Source organism: Myxine glutinosa, chromosome 4 (genome assembly GCF_964187855.1).
Source record: "Myxine glutinosa chromosome 4, kmMyxGlut1.1, whole genome shotgun sequence".
NCBI lineage: Eukaryota > Metazoa > Chordata > Myxini > Myxiniformes > Myxinidae > Myxine > Myxine glutinosa.
The window spans coordinates 102,662,780-102,677,618 of record NC_136264.1 but is presented as its reverse complement, the minus strand read 5'-3'; the positions used below and the strand labels follow the sequence as shown (position 1 = coordinate 102,677,618).

General features: G+C 55.0%; 1 non-coding gene across 1 annotated transcript; it reads left to right on the top strand.

Annotated features, from left to right (window-relative positions):
* The first annotated feature begins 974 nt into the window (after nt 1–974).
* On the top strand, nt 975–1,163 carry LOC144891894 (U2 spliceosomal RNA). Its single transcript, XR_013623305.1, has one exon. It is a non-coding gene; the product is annotated as a U2 spliceosomal RNA (small nuclear RNA).
* The last annotated feature ends 13,676 nt before the right edge of the window (nt 1,164–14,839 follow it).

Here is a 14,839-nt window from a genome sequence, read left to right as displayed (position 1 = left end):
AGGTGTTCCCTCCAGCAGAAAGAATTGCTGCAAGGTTAAGGAGTTTGGTTTTTCAGTTTATGTGTAAGCCATGGTTTTATCGGCCTTCTCAGCACCGGCTAGGTGTCGGACAACTGGAAGGGGGAAGGGGCGGCCCAGACTTGGTAGCTAGTTTAAGAGCAGCCTTCGTGGCACTGCACATGACGATGGCGGGGAAGGCATCAGACCTCTTCTCTGCAGCCGTTGGGTATTATATTCTGCCTGAGTTGAACAGGGTTCGGGGGAAGCGTGTGGGTTTGGGTAGACCATATGATTGGAATCCCAAGTATCCCTATTCGGTATTGAAAGAATTTGTTCGGGAGGGTAGTTTTGGGGATGATTTTGAGTGGAGTTTTCGAAACTTGATGAAGGAGAAGAAAGTACAAGAGGTGTTACCGATAGGTGGTCTTCAAAGGGAAAGAACTTTGGCGGTGTGGCGGAATGTTTCGTCCCAGGCCCTTACTGGAGCTCAAAGTGACCTTGCCTGGTTATCTGTGTGCCAATTGTTGCCATGTAGGGCTGTGCAAGCAGTACGAGGTCATGTCTCCACCAATAAATGCCCATATATTGGATGTCAAGAATCGGAGTCAGTTCGGCATTTTTGGTGGGATTGTGTTTTTGCTTCCTTAGTTTGGAATGAGGTTTTGTGTAAGTTTTTGTGCAAGTTAAAGGTTAAGTTTACTTTAAGTTGGGAAATGATTTTGTACGGTCCGTTTGGCAATCAATGTAAACCGAAACAAATCGTGTTCTGGAGAATATTGAATTGTTTGAAAATGGCCTTGTGGAAGGCGAAGGTCTCAGCATGTTATGGGATGCATCATTTTTCTATGAATTATGTTCTTGCCTTGTTTAAGAGAGAGATGTTTCTTTATGTGGATTTACGGAATATGTTGTAATTGTTGTGGAGGATCTTCAATTGAGCAATTGTGACTTGCTTTGATGGTTGACACTTGTTTGCTGGTTTTCATTTTAATAAAAAATCGTCGTAGTATCTGTTCTTATCAGTTTAATAGCTGATATGTTCCGCAATGCGGGACTAGTCTATTAAATGGATTTTTGGTATCGGGAGTTGGATTAGGGGCTTGCTCCGTCCGCTCCACGTATCGACCCGGTATTGCAGTCCCTCCGGGAACGGTGCACCCCCTTTGGGGGGACCTGGAAAACAAAGAAAAGATCATAAAGGAGAACGTCAAGATTTGCTTTTACAACTGGAGAGATATTTAAACTTGAAAACTCTGATTAGTGAATCGGGAAGTTGTGCAGTGGTTTGTGGGTTCGTCCTCTCCAATAAATCTTCCCACTCATGATTATTCTCCACAAGTTAATAAACAATTTATGCTAAATTAAAAAGGCAATGTGGGGATGACAAACTTCAGTCTAAAAAAGGTCCTCAACAAGACAGGGATGATGTTGGTTTAGAGAGTCGACAACAGTGTTGCCGTCACATAACAATCCCTACATCACTGCCTCATTTACACTTCATCAATCGTTGCTTCAAGCTTCCACAAACATTTCACTGGTTACAACAGTTCTTGATTACTCTTGTAGTGTAGCCACATAATGAGATTGTACAAATTAGCAATCCGACTATAATGTTATAATGTGACGGACACAAAAGCCCACTGGCGTGGTGACATCATTCCACGCACCAAGTGGGCGGTGGCCACGCCCGAGGGGTAGGCGTGGCCTCATGATATACACCGGGCGACCAGCCCGGAGGAGTTCAGTGTTACAGTGTAGTCTTACAATAAAGACGTTTATATGTTACCGCTTGTCCGCTTCCTCCTTGCTCACAAGCAACGCGCGTAACGCCGCGCCTTACTGGTGACCCTCGACGTTGGATCTGCCGTAGCGATCCTTCCGAACACGACGCCATTGCAATGGCCAACGACAAGTCAATGGCGATTAAACTTCCCGAATTTTGGGAGGCCCAGGCCGAGGTCTGGTTCGTTCAAGCCGAAGCCCAATTTCAGCTTCGGCGCCTCACCAACGACGACCTGCGCTACTGCCATGTCGTCGCCTCCCCCGGGCCCGGCACGGCCGCTCGAGTTGTGTCCGTCCTTCACCACCCACCGGACGGCCACAAGTACGAGGCACTCAAGCGGCTACTCCTAGCCACGTTCAGCCTCACGGACGACGCACGGGCCGACCGCCTCCTGGATCTCCCCGAGCTCGGTGAGACGTGCCCGTCGGTCCGAATGGACCATATGCTGTCACTGTTGGGTGACGAAGCCCCCGGTTCGCTATTCCGGGCGCTTTTCCGTCGCCAACTTCCTGCGCAGGTTCGCCTCGCGTTGGCCGGGACCGGGCTAACGGAACCCCGAGCATTGGCGGCCGAGGCGGACAAGTACTTCGCCGCTTCGGACACGCGGGCGAGCGTTGGCGTGGCCGTCACGGCCTTCGACGCTGCTGTTCCACAGCATCATCTTCTACAGCACGCTGAGTTTCAGCAGCATGCTGATACGCACCTCGTGAACGCCGCCACGCCCCGCCCACCACCGCGGCGAAAACCACCACCGTGGGGAAACCCGTCGACTCCACCGGCCTGGCGGAGCCAGCCGCGCTCCTCCAGCTCCACCACCTGGTGCTGGTTCCACGCCAAGTTCGGCCACGAAGCTCGGCGGTGTCATCCGCCGTGCTCCTTCAACGGGTCGGGAAACGCCCGGGCCGGCGCTCAATTGTGGCGATGAGCGCCGGCCGTTCGAGCAGCCTGCTGTTCATAACGGACACCTTCTCTGGCCGCCGTTACCTGTGCGACACGGGAGCACAGGTGAGTGTCATTCCCGCCGGCACGTCAGACAAGCACGCCGCGGGTGGGGGCCCCGCACTGCTCGCCGCGAACGGGACGCCCATCCGTACGTACGGAAAACGCTGCCTCTCTCTGCGGTTTGGAGGGCAGGTTTTCCGATGGACGTTCGTCACCGCCGACGTGCCCATGGCACTGCTTGGCGCGGACTTCCTGTGCGCTAATGGGCTCCTGGTCGACGTCAAGCGCAGACGGCTTGTCCAGGCCGAGACGTTCAGCTCACTCGCATGTGCGTTGCCCAGCTCAACGAGCGGCTTGCCAAGCGGCTTGCCGAACGATTCGGTTCCGGCCACGTTGGTCTGTACGCTTCCGGCAGCGGACGCATTCACCCGCCTCCTCGCCGGCTTCCCGGCCCTCACGCGGCCCACCTTCTCGGCGGGGGCCGTCAAGCACGGGGTGGCCCATCACATCCCCACCGTCGGGCCACCGGTCTACGCCCGGGCACGCCGCCTCGAGCCGACGAAGCTGGCGGTGGCAAAAGCGGTGTTCGCTACCCTGGAGCGACTCGGCATCGTTCGGCGCTCAGAGAGCGCTTGGGCGTCGCCGCTGCACATCGTGCCGAAGCCCGGCGGGGGATGGCGACCGTGCGGGGACTATCGCCGTCTCAATGACGCCACGACTCCCGACCGCTACCCCGTCCCCCACATTCAGGACTTTTCCGCCCGTTTGGCGGGCAGGTCCTTCTTCTCGAAGGTGGACCTCATACGCGGCTACCATCAGGTCCCCGTCAGGCCGGAGGACGTCCCGAAGACGGCGGTCATCACGCCATTCGGACTCTTCGAGTTCCTGCGCATGCCCTTCGGTCTGAAGAATGCGGCTCAGGCGTTCCAGCGACTGATGGACAGCGTCCTGCGCGACTTGGATTTTGTCTACGTCTACCTGGACGATATCCTCGTCGCCAGCACGTCCCGCGAAGAGCACCTACGCCACCTCCGCACGCTCTTCGAACGCCTGGGCCAGCATGGCCTGATTGTGAACCCCGCAAAGTGCCGGTTCGGCGCCGCCACAATCGATTTTCTGGGGCACCGTGTCACCAGGCACGGAGCCGTCCCCCTGCCGGCCAAGGCGGAGGCGGTGAAGGGGTTTCCGCGCCCCCGCACGATCAGAGGGCTGCAGGAGTTCCTGGGCATGGTGAACTTTTACCATCGGTTCCTGCCCCGTATCGCCCAGCTCCTGCGCCCCCTGCACGAAGCTCTCCGAGGTAAGCCGGGCAAAGGCGACGTTACCTGGACCGAGCAGATGGACACGGCGTTCACGGGCGCGAAGCTCGCCTTGGCTAACGCCACCATGCTCGCGCACCCGGCGCCCGATGCACCGATCGCCCTCACCACCGATGCCTCGGACTACGCGGTGGGCGCGGTGCACGAGCAATGGGTGCGTGGAGCTTGGCAACCGCTGGCGTTCTTTAGCCGGCAGCTTCGCCCGCCCGAACGCCGTTACAGTACCTTCGACCGCGAGTTGCTCGGACTTCACTTGGCGGTCAGGCACTTCCGCCATCTGCTCGAGGGCCGGGCGTTCACTGCCTTCGTCGACCACAAGCCGCTGATCTTCGCGATGGGCAAGGTCACCGAGCCGTGGTCGGCCCGGCAGCAGCGTCACCTCTCGGCCGTGTCCGAGTACACGACGGACATCCAGCACGTCGCGGGGAAGGACAACCCGGTGGCGGATTGCCTTTCCCGGGCCGTCGCCCACGCAGTCCACCTCGGCATCGACTATGCCCGGATGGCAGCGGACCAGGCCGCTGACCCCGACGTCCAGGCCTTGCGGACCGCCGTCACGGGCCTCCGCGTCACCGAGGTGCCGTTCGACGGCGCGGGCGCGGCCCTCTTGTGTGACGTCTCCCTCGGGCGTCCTCGCCCCATTGTGCCCACGGGCTGGCAGCGCCAGGTGTTTGACGCCATCCACGGCCTGTCCCACCCGGGCGCGAGGGCCTCCCAAAGGCTGATCGCCGACAAGTTCGTCTGGCATGGCCTCCGGAAGGCCGTCCGCGGCTGGGCCAGGACATGCCTCGCGTGCCAGCGCGCCAAGGTGCACCGGCACACCCAGGCCCCGTTGGCCCAGTTCACGGTGCCGGAACGCCGGTTTGACCACGTCCACGTGGACCTGGTGGGACCTCTGCCCCCCTCGCGGGGTTTCACCCACGTCCTCACCATGGTGGACCGCACCACCCGGTGGCCGGAGGCCGTGCCCTTGGCGTCGACAACGGCGGCCGATGTCGCGCAGGCTTTCATCGCCACCTGGGTCGCCCGGTTCGGCGCCCCCTCAGACATCTCATCCGACCGCGGCCCCCAGTTCACCTCGGAGCTCTGGGGGGCGGTTGCGCAGGGGCTCGGGATCCGGCTGCACCGAACCACGGCCTACCACCCCCAGGCTAACGGCCTGTGTGAGCGATTTCACCGCTCATTGAAGGCCGCGCTCCGGGCCACCCTCCGCGACGGCGGCTGGGTCGACAGGCTCCCCTGGGTCCTGCTGGGCCTCCGGACGGCGCCCAAGGAGGACCTGCGTGCATCCGCGGCGGAGTTGGTCTTCGGGCAACCGCTGCGGGTGCCGGGCGAGTTCCTCCCCGACTCCACGGCACCATGGTCCGCGGCACAGCAGCGCTCCGCTCTGCAAGAGACCGCCCAGAGGTTCGCCCCGGTGCCAACGGCATGCCACGGGCACCCACCGACGCACGTCGCCCCGGAGCTTCGCACGGCGGAGTACGTCTTCGTCCGCCACGATGCCCATCGGACACCACTGCGGCCCCCGTACGACGGGCCTTTCCGCGTGCTGGAGACCGGGGCGAAGCACTTCACCCTGGACATCGGCGGTACTCCTGACCGCGTTTCGGTAGACCGCCTCAAGCCGGCCCACCTCGATGTGGACCATCCACCGCCAGTGGCCCGACCCCCACGTCGGGGCCGCCCTCCTGCGGGCGGACCCCCGGCACCGCCCAGCCCCGCCGCCACGGCGCCCCCCGGTCCTGCACCCATCCCAGGGGCAGCCAGGGGCATCCCACCTGGTATCCCTGCACCCCGGACGCCGCCGATCGCCAGGGGGCGCTTCGGCCGGGTCATTCGTCTGCCCCACAAACTGGCCCTCCAGGTGCGCGGGAATTCTGGGGGGGGGCGCGTGTGGCGGACACAAAAGCCCACTGGCGTGGTGACATCATTCCACGCACCAAGTGGGCGGTGGCCACGCCCGAGGGGTAGGCGTGGCCTCATGATATACACCGGGCGACCAGCCCGGAGGAGTTCAGTGTTACAGTGTAGTCTTACAATAAAGACGTTTATATGTTACCGCTTGTCCGCTTCCTCCTTGCTCACAAGCAGCGTGCGTAACGCCGCGCCTTAATAACATCAGTGCATGATCATCAACTTCTTACAAACTGCATGAACTTCTCTAATTTCAGCATTATATAATTACGTCCATTTGTGATTGGTTACTCTATGTTGATAAAAAAGAAAAGTAGGAAAGAAAACTGAAACTGCAGGAAGTCCCTGAAATTATATTGGAGCTTCTTATACTTTTGCAGAAATTATATATAGGAGCTTATGATACTTTTCGCTAGGCCTAGCTCTCGACAGTAGTCTGGAGGCAGTGATGTCGGGGTTGTTATGTGACGGCAATACTGTAACCTACTCTCTTAACCAACATCATCACTATCTTGTTGAGGACCTTTTTTAGACTGTAGTTTGTCATTCCCACATTGCCTTTTTAATTTAGCATAATTTTTTTAATGAACTTCTTTCTGTCATTTTTTACAATGTGGAATAACACAATCGGATATGGTACTCAGAGGATACCCAATCTTGGAGCAAAAGTGCCAAGATATCTTCGTCAGCAATGTCAAACACTGCACATGTTCCAATATTGTCGAACCGCTAACGTAACCCTGACTGTATCTTGCAGCTCTGTCTTATTGCTCGTTTCTCAAAGAGTAATGTCTTCATCCAGCCTCAGGCCACACAATGACCTGCACTTTGAAATGCCCAAAATAACTGATGTGGTTTCCCTTTAACCAATAGGGTGGGGGCAGAGGAAAGGGGCGGAGCCCATATCAATTAATTGACCATTGACCACTCCAGGCGATGCAGTGTGCCAAAACAAAGATGAAAGGAACACGAAATGTCTGTTCAAATATTTATTAAACTAGGGGGCCCGTTGGTCCATTGCACCAAATTTTAATTGGGGACTTTTGGATCTTCAGGGATTTTTGGGTCTTTGATGACTTTTGGGTGTTTGGGGACTTTTGGGTCTTTTTGGTCCTTGGGAACTTTTGGGTCATCTGGGGATTTTGCGTCATCTGGGGTTTTTGGGTTTTCGGGGACGTTTGGTTCATTGGGACTTATTGGTCATCTGAGTCCTTGGGGCTTTTGGGTCATCAGAGACTTCTTGGGTCCTTGGGGACTTATGGGTCCTTGTGGGCTTTGGGGTGATCTGGGTCTTTTGGGTCCTCGGGGACTTTTGGGTGATTTGAGTCATCTTGGTATTTTGGGTCAAGTGTTGAAGGGTCTGCCAAGGCCTAAGGGGTCTCGGCAGTCTAAAGGGTTAAAAGGCACATTTGAATCGTGCGGAATTAATTAATAGACGTGAAAAAGTATGACTGACACACACACACACACACACACACACACACACACACACACACACACACACACACACACATACACACACACCTCCATTTATCGTAGATTCAATTTGACTGGATTCCTTGTTCAATCTGTTTTATACGACGGCATAAGTGATGAGCCGACGTAGCGAATCTGGCGCCGAGAAACCGTGACTCGAGATGGTTTATTGATCACGTGGTTTCCTTTTGCATTGACTCGCGACTGGAGGGTTCATGATCACGTGTCCCATGTGCGGTGTATAGCACTTGTACCTTGCTATTATTTTATTTTCACAAATGTAAAACTGAAAAACAAGGCCTTTCCCGAGACATGATATTTCTGCTGATATTATTTTATGCCACATAACATTATCACGCATAACGCCGACACTGAGGAAAATGTGTCTAGCGGCTCCGCCCCCATCAAGCTGGTTGACAGTCATAGCCACGCCTACCCCAGCCCTATTCTTTTACAAAGGAATGTCGTTTTGTGTACTTTTTGAGGAATCATTTCAAGCCACGAGAATTATAATACCAAAGGATGTTGCAGGAAATAAAACTCTGTCGAATGGTAGCAGAATCATTGCCATTGATAGAGGCAGCTCGGAAAAATGCCGTCTGAGGAAGATTATTATTATCATTATTGTTATTATTGTGGCGGACACGAAAGCCCACTGGCGTGGTGACATCATTCCGCGCACCAAGTGGGCGGCGGCCACGCCCCGGGGGTAGGCGTGGCCTGAGGATATACACGGGGCGTGCAGCCCGGAGCGCGCTAGTGTTACAGTGAGCTCCTCAAATAAAGACGCTTATAAGTTACCGCTTGTCCGCTTCCTCCTTGCTCACAAGCAGCGCGCGTAACGCCGCGCTTTACTGGTGACCCTCGACGTTGGATCTGCCGGAGCGATCCTTCCACACACGACGCCATTGCCATGGCCAACAACGCAATGTCGATTAAACTTCCCGAATTTTGGGAGGCCCAGGCCGAAGTCTGGTTCGTCCAAGCCGAAGCCCAATTTCAGCTTCGGCGCCTCACCGGCGACGACACGTGCTACTGCCACGTCGTCGCCTCCCTCGGGCCCGGCACGGCCGCTCGAGTTGTGTCCGTCCTTCGCCACCCACCGTACGGCCACAAGTACGAGGCACTCAAGCGGCTGCTCCTAGCCACATTCGGCCTCACGGACGACGCACGGGCCGACCGCCTACTGGATCTCCCCGAGCTCGGCGACACGCGCCCGTCGGTCCGAATGGACCATATGCTGTCACTGTTGGGCGACGAAGCCCCCGGTTCTATATTCCGGGCGCTTTTCCGTTGCCAACTTCCAGCGCAGGTTCGCCTCGCGTTAGCCGGGACCGTGCTAACGGAACCCCGAGCATTGGCAGCCGAGGCGGACAGGTATTTCGCAGCTTCGGACACGCGGGCGAGAGCCGGTGCGGCCGTCACGGACCTCGAGGCTGATGCTGATCCACAGCATCAGCTTACACAGCATACGCAGCATGCTGATACGCACCTCGTGACCGCCGCCACGCCCCGCCCACCGCCGCGGCGAAAACCGCCACCGCGGGGAAAACCGCCAACTCCACCGGCCTGGCGGAGCCAGCCGCACTCCTCCAGCTCCACCACCTGGTGCTGGTTCCACGCCAAGTTCGGCCACGAGGCTCGGCAGTGTCATCCACCATGCTCCTTCAACAGGTCGGGAAACGCCCGGGCCGGCGCTCAATAGTGGTGATGTGCGCCGGCCGTTCGAGCAGCCTGCTGTTCATAATGGACACCTTATCCGGGCGCCGTTACCTGTGCGACACGGGAGCGCAGGTGAGTGTCGTTCCCGCCGGTACGTCAGACAAGCACGCCGCGGGCGGTGGCCCCGCGCTGCTTGCCGCGAACGGGACGCCCATCCGTACATACGGAAAACACTATCTCTCTCTGCGGTTCGGAGGGCAGGTTTTCCGATGGACGTTCGTCACCGCCGACGTGCCCATGGCACTGCTTGGCGCGGACTTCCTGTGCGCTAATGAGCTCCTGGTCGACGTAAAGCGCAGACGTCTTGTCCAGGCCGAGACGTTCAGCTCGCTCGCTTGTGCGCTGCCCAGCTCGTTGAGCTGCTCGCCGGGCGGCTTGCCAAGCGGCTTGCCGAACGGTTCGGTTCCGGCCACGTTGATCTGTACGCTTCCGGCAGCGGACAAATTCACCCGCCTCCTCGCTGGCTTCCCGGCCCTCACGTGGCCCACCATCTCGGCGGGGGCCGTCAAGCACGGGGTGGCCCATCACATCCCCACCGTCGGGCCACCGGTCTACGCCCGGGCACGCCGCCTCGAGCCGACGAAGCTGGCGGTGGCAAAAGCGGTGTTCGCTACCCTGGAGCGACTCGGCATCGTTCGGCGCTCGGAGAGTGCTTGGGCGTCGCCGCTGCACATCGTGCCAAAGCCCGGCGGGGGATGGCGACCGTGCGGGGACTATCGCTGTCTCAATGATGCCACCACTCCCGACCGCTACCCCATCCCCCACATTCAGGACTTTTCCGCCCGTTTGGCGGGCATGTCCTTCTTCTCGAAGGTGGACCTCATACGCGGCTACCATCAGGTCCCAGTCAGGCCGGAGGACGTCCCAAAGACGGCGGTCATCATGCCATTTGGACTCTTCGAGTTCCTGCGGATGCCCTTCGGTCTGAAGAATGCGGCTCAGGCGTTCCAGCGACTGATGGACAGCGTCCTGCGCGACTTGGATTTTGTCTACGTCTACCTGGACGATATCCTCGTCGCCAGCGCGTCCCGCGAAGAGCACCTACGCCACGTCCGCACGCTCTTCGAATGCCTGGGCCAGCATGGCCTGATTGTGAACCCCGCAAAGTGCCGGTTCGGCATCGCCGTAATCGATTTTCTGGGGCACCGTGTCACCAGGCACGGAGCCGTCCCCCTGCCGGCCAAGGCGGAGACAGTGAAGGGGTTTCCGCGCCCCCGCACGATCAGAGGGCTGCAGGAGTTCCTGGGCATGGTGAACTTTTACCATCGGTTCCTGCCCCGTATCGCCCAGCTCCTGCGCCCCCTGCACGAAGCTCTCCGAGGTAAGCCGGGCAAAGGCGACGTGACCTGGACCGAGCAGATGGACACGGCGTTCACGGGCGCGAAGCTCGCCTTGGCTAACGCCACCATGCTCGCGCACCCGGCGCCCGATGCACCGATCGCCCTCACCACCGACGCCTCGGAATACGCGGTGGGCGCGGTGCACGAGCAATGGGTGCGTGGAGCTTGGCAACCGCTGGCGTTCTTTAGCCGGCAGCTTCGCCCGCCCGAACGCCGTTACAGTACCTTCGACCGCGAGTTGCTCGGGCTTCACTTGGCGGTCAAGCACTTCCGCCATCTGCTCGAGGGCCGTGCGTTCACGGCCTTCGTCGACCACAAGCCGCTGATCTTAGCGATGGGCAAGGTCACCGAGCCGTGGTCGGCCCGGCAGCAGCGTCACCTCTCGGCCGTGTCCGAGTACACGACGGACATCCGGCACGTCGCGGGGAAACGTCGCGGGAAAACGCGACGCTCAAATTAATGTCCTAAATTGGGATCCCTCACACCAGACTTAAACACAGACACAGGACAGATAAATATAAATAACAGGGTACGTGTGTGTGTGCTTAGCTTAACCACTCGTGTTCTCGTCGGGGATGGTGTCGGCCCTGTGTGCACAGTCAGGACGCGGCTCCATGCGCGCCGAAACGCCTTGGCGCCAAGAAGGCCTCGACTCGCCCTTGTTCGGTCGGCCCCGATGAAGGCCTCCTGCGCGAAGCGAACGAGCGTGCAGCCCGCTTGCTCCTCCGTGCAATGTCCTCATGAATTTGGCATGGAACGGCGATGCACCCAACATCCGTATCAGAAGGGAGAGAGGGTCGAGGGTGAAGGAAGGCTTGAGGGCAAGAGGTCGGAGTAGAGGAATCTTAAGGGCAGTAGTGAACGAGGTCCAGGCACCAAGGGATCCAAAAACGAGAGGGCAAAATGCTAGCTAGCCGTGGTTTTTACGTCTTGTCTCTTGACGTCATCGGTCCTCCCTTCCAATCAGTCCGTCGCCTCTTGACCTCGAGAATGTTCTTCCCACGTCAGTCCTTCACCACTGGCTGAGCGCTTCGTGCTCTCCTCCTCATACCATCGGTCAGTGGCCAATCAGGCCGTCGCTTCTTTACACCAATCAGCGGGTCGCTCCTTGCTCCGCCCCTGGCCAATCACAAGTCCTTCCTTACTCTGGCCTTTCATTGGTGTGATCCCCCCATCAAACCACCTCGACCAATCCATCGTGAGGTGGGCATGGCCTCAGCCTGTATGAGCAATGTTTTATCGCCATGTTGGCACAATGCATGGGCGCTTCCTGCCTGCACTTCCGGTGACTTTTATTGTGGGGAGAAATTAATTGGTATGTTTGGTGCTATTGGGCCTGCCGAGTGTCTATTGGTGTAGTGCCATAAGGGACAATGGATAAATCACTAGGTCTCACACACAGGGGAATTAGCATATTCCCTGCGATAATTAGCACAAGGCCATCCTCCTTTGACCATAAATATACGAGCTTAAACCGACATCCGGGCGAAAGAGGTCCTCCACTTATTACAAGGGGTGGTTCTTCTTCACGACAGTCGGAGCATGATACCTACACAGATCTACCTGATCTATATATCACTCTACCCCAATATTCATAACAACAGACATATGCAATTAATAGACAGGATGCAACAGACGTTCAAACAGTACGTAATTAATAGATATTTAGTCGCACGGCTTAATGGACTGCTTGTGTTTTTTTCCGTTTGTTCTATATTTTAAGAAGAAGACGTTTTGGTCACAATTATGTACCATATAAAATACAATGTCAGTATGTTTGTTTGTACAGATGTCTACCTCTTCAAAAGGGAAGGTTTTACAGGCCAATCTTTCAACACAAATGTGTGGTCACTATGGTCTATTTTGAGGATTCGGTATGCTATTTGCCAATTATTTGGAAATTAATTATTTTATTATTATTAGCCCCCGTTGGGCTTATGGATTTGGCCGTGTTATGGATTATGGATTAGTCTGAAGCGGGGGCTTATGGATTTGGCCGTGTCCGTGCATCCGCAACCATATCTCTGGATATGTATGGACCGATTTGGTCCTACTTGGCACAAAGACGAGTCATGACATATGCACATCATTTTGTTTCGTGATGCGATCAAAGATGGCCGGCTGGTGGCCATTTTAGTTGTAAAAAACCCGATGTTGAACACGTCCTCAACCATTTCTCGGACATGTGTTTGCCAATCTTGTTCAAACTTAGCAAACAGATAACGAATGATGGGTTACATAGGCACGTCATTTTTTTTCGAGATCAGATCCAAGATGGCCGTCTGGTGGCTATTTTGTTACTTCAACCGATCCCCATCCATTTATCGGACATGCATGGACCCATATTTTTGGGAGCCTTTAACTCCGAAGAGCAAAATTACTAAAACTACGGCGGAGCCAGTGACATTTTATGTCCTTTCACCTCATCCACCGAAGGTGGATATGTTTATATTTTCACACATGTCTGTTTGTCTGTCAACAAGATATACCAAGAAGTTGTGGACGGATTCGGACGAAATTTGGCAGATAGGAAGTGTATATGGCACGGACAAAATGATTAGATTTTGGTGAAGATGCGGATTCGGATCCGGCCACTATAATTTTTAAAGTGAATCTTCACCATTGCGAGACAGGGCCAAAAACGACATATAGTGTGATATTTATAAACGTTGTGGACGAGTTATGACTAATCTTGGTGGATGAGTTGGTTCGGTGACAAGAACATAGTCAGGTTCACTATATGTTAACAAATATAATTTCGTTCAAAATTTTGGGATTAGCAAACCTGTACATTTTTGGAATCATCAGAGCATGGAGAATCCGAAAATCAATGTTGGCATTTGCACAGACACCTTCATGGCCGCCATTTTGGATTTTCAATATGGCCGCCATAAAATACATATTTTGCGCGATCTCGGCTTCTAGTCAACCTGGAAACTTAATTAAATATGCCAATCCTATGTTTTCTGGGTCAAGGAATCCAATAAAGGCCTCAAAATAGTGCTCATGATTATAGAAAAGCAACAAACAAAGGTAATTGTACTAGGTCTACACCCTTCAGGAATATGCGTTTACAGATCTTCATCACTGTCCTGAGTGTCATTTTCGCAAAGGTGTCTAAGCAAATGCCAACATTAATTTTTGGAATCCTCATGCTCTGAATATTCCAAAAATGTATAGTTTTGCTAATCTCCGAAAAATATTGAACGAAAAAACAAAGTGAACCTGACTAACAAGCCGCTTCGCTTATGTTTCAGGTCCGAATCTCGGCCCGACCTGGTCGTGGGATACAAAATGTAAAATGTTCAGCATGGCGGAGGTATGCTCTCTCACAAGTGCTGTTTTAGTTTCCACAGTTAACGACGAATCAACGAGCTTATTTAAAGATCGGTTCATTTGAATCATTGTAATAATAGTTCTCTCTTTCGGTCACTCGTTTCTCGGATCCTCATGACGTCATCGTACGAACCAGCATCGCCCTCTTCCTCTTCGACCTCCTCTGATGGGCGGAGCCTGCAAAGCTCGATGGAATAACCGAAACGGAGTACGAGTGGATTAACATCGGAAAGTCATGTGCACAACTGTACAAGCACCACGTGACCTCCTCCCCTTTTCGCTGCTTCGCAACAAAGCACGTGATTTGATCCCAGTAAAAATCATAAACCCCCATACCCATTAGGGTTCCTGTAATTCAGGTCGAATGTATTATTTATAATGTATTAAACAGCTGGTGTGTTTAATGTCCAATTCCATTGGAATCTCGGTTGGCAAGCCGGGTTTTTACGCACGGGACGCGGCTCTGACGCACAGAGAAAATGACGTCATTTCGCTAATCTGTCATCCTGTTTTCTTCACATGATAAATCCTATATTTCTCTCAAGATAAACAAAATATATACATCACAGCAGGATTGTTTAATACCAGGATATCAATGAAGATGCATAGCTGCAATGGAGGCGCCGAAAGATCGGACATTTCGATGGAATTTTCGATTTTCGCGAATCGTCGCCGCTCAATCATAGATGCGATTGTCGTGGAAAAGAGCGTTTTTAAACTTCCTACGTTATCGCTTCTCGGCCTTTTGGCTAAGATCAAGTGGTCGAGGATGGAGGATCGTGGTGGTGCGATCAATGATGCAATAACGGTGGCAGCTGCGGACGAGTCGGTGTTGCCAGCTGGGATATCGGAGGCATTTAATGAGATGTTGGAGACTTTGAGTGGAGAGACCTCGGAGGTGGTGGAAGAGTTTTCTCAAGACTCTGCTCGGATGGTGGTGGTGGATACTCCCGACTTGCACGTGCCCCAAGATAATTCCGGTGCGGAGGCTGCGCAGGGTGAGAAGG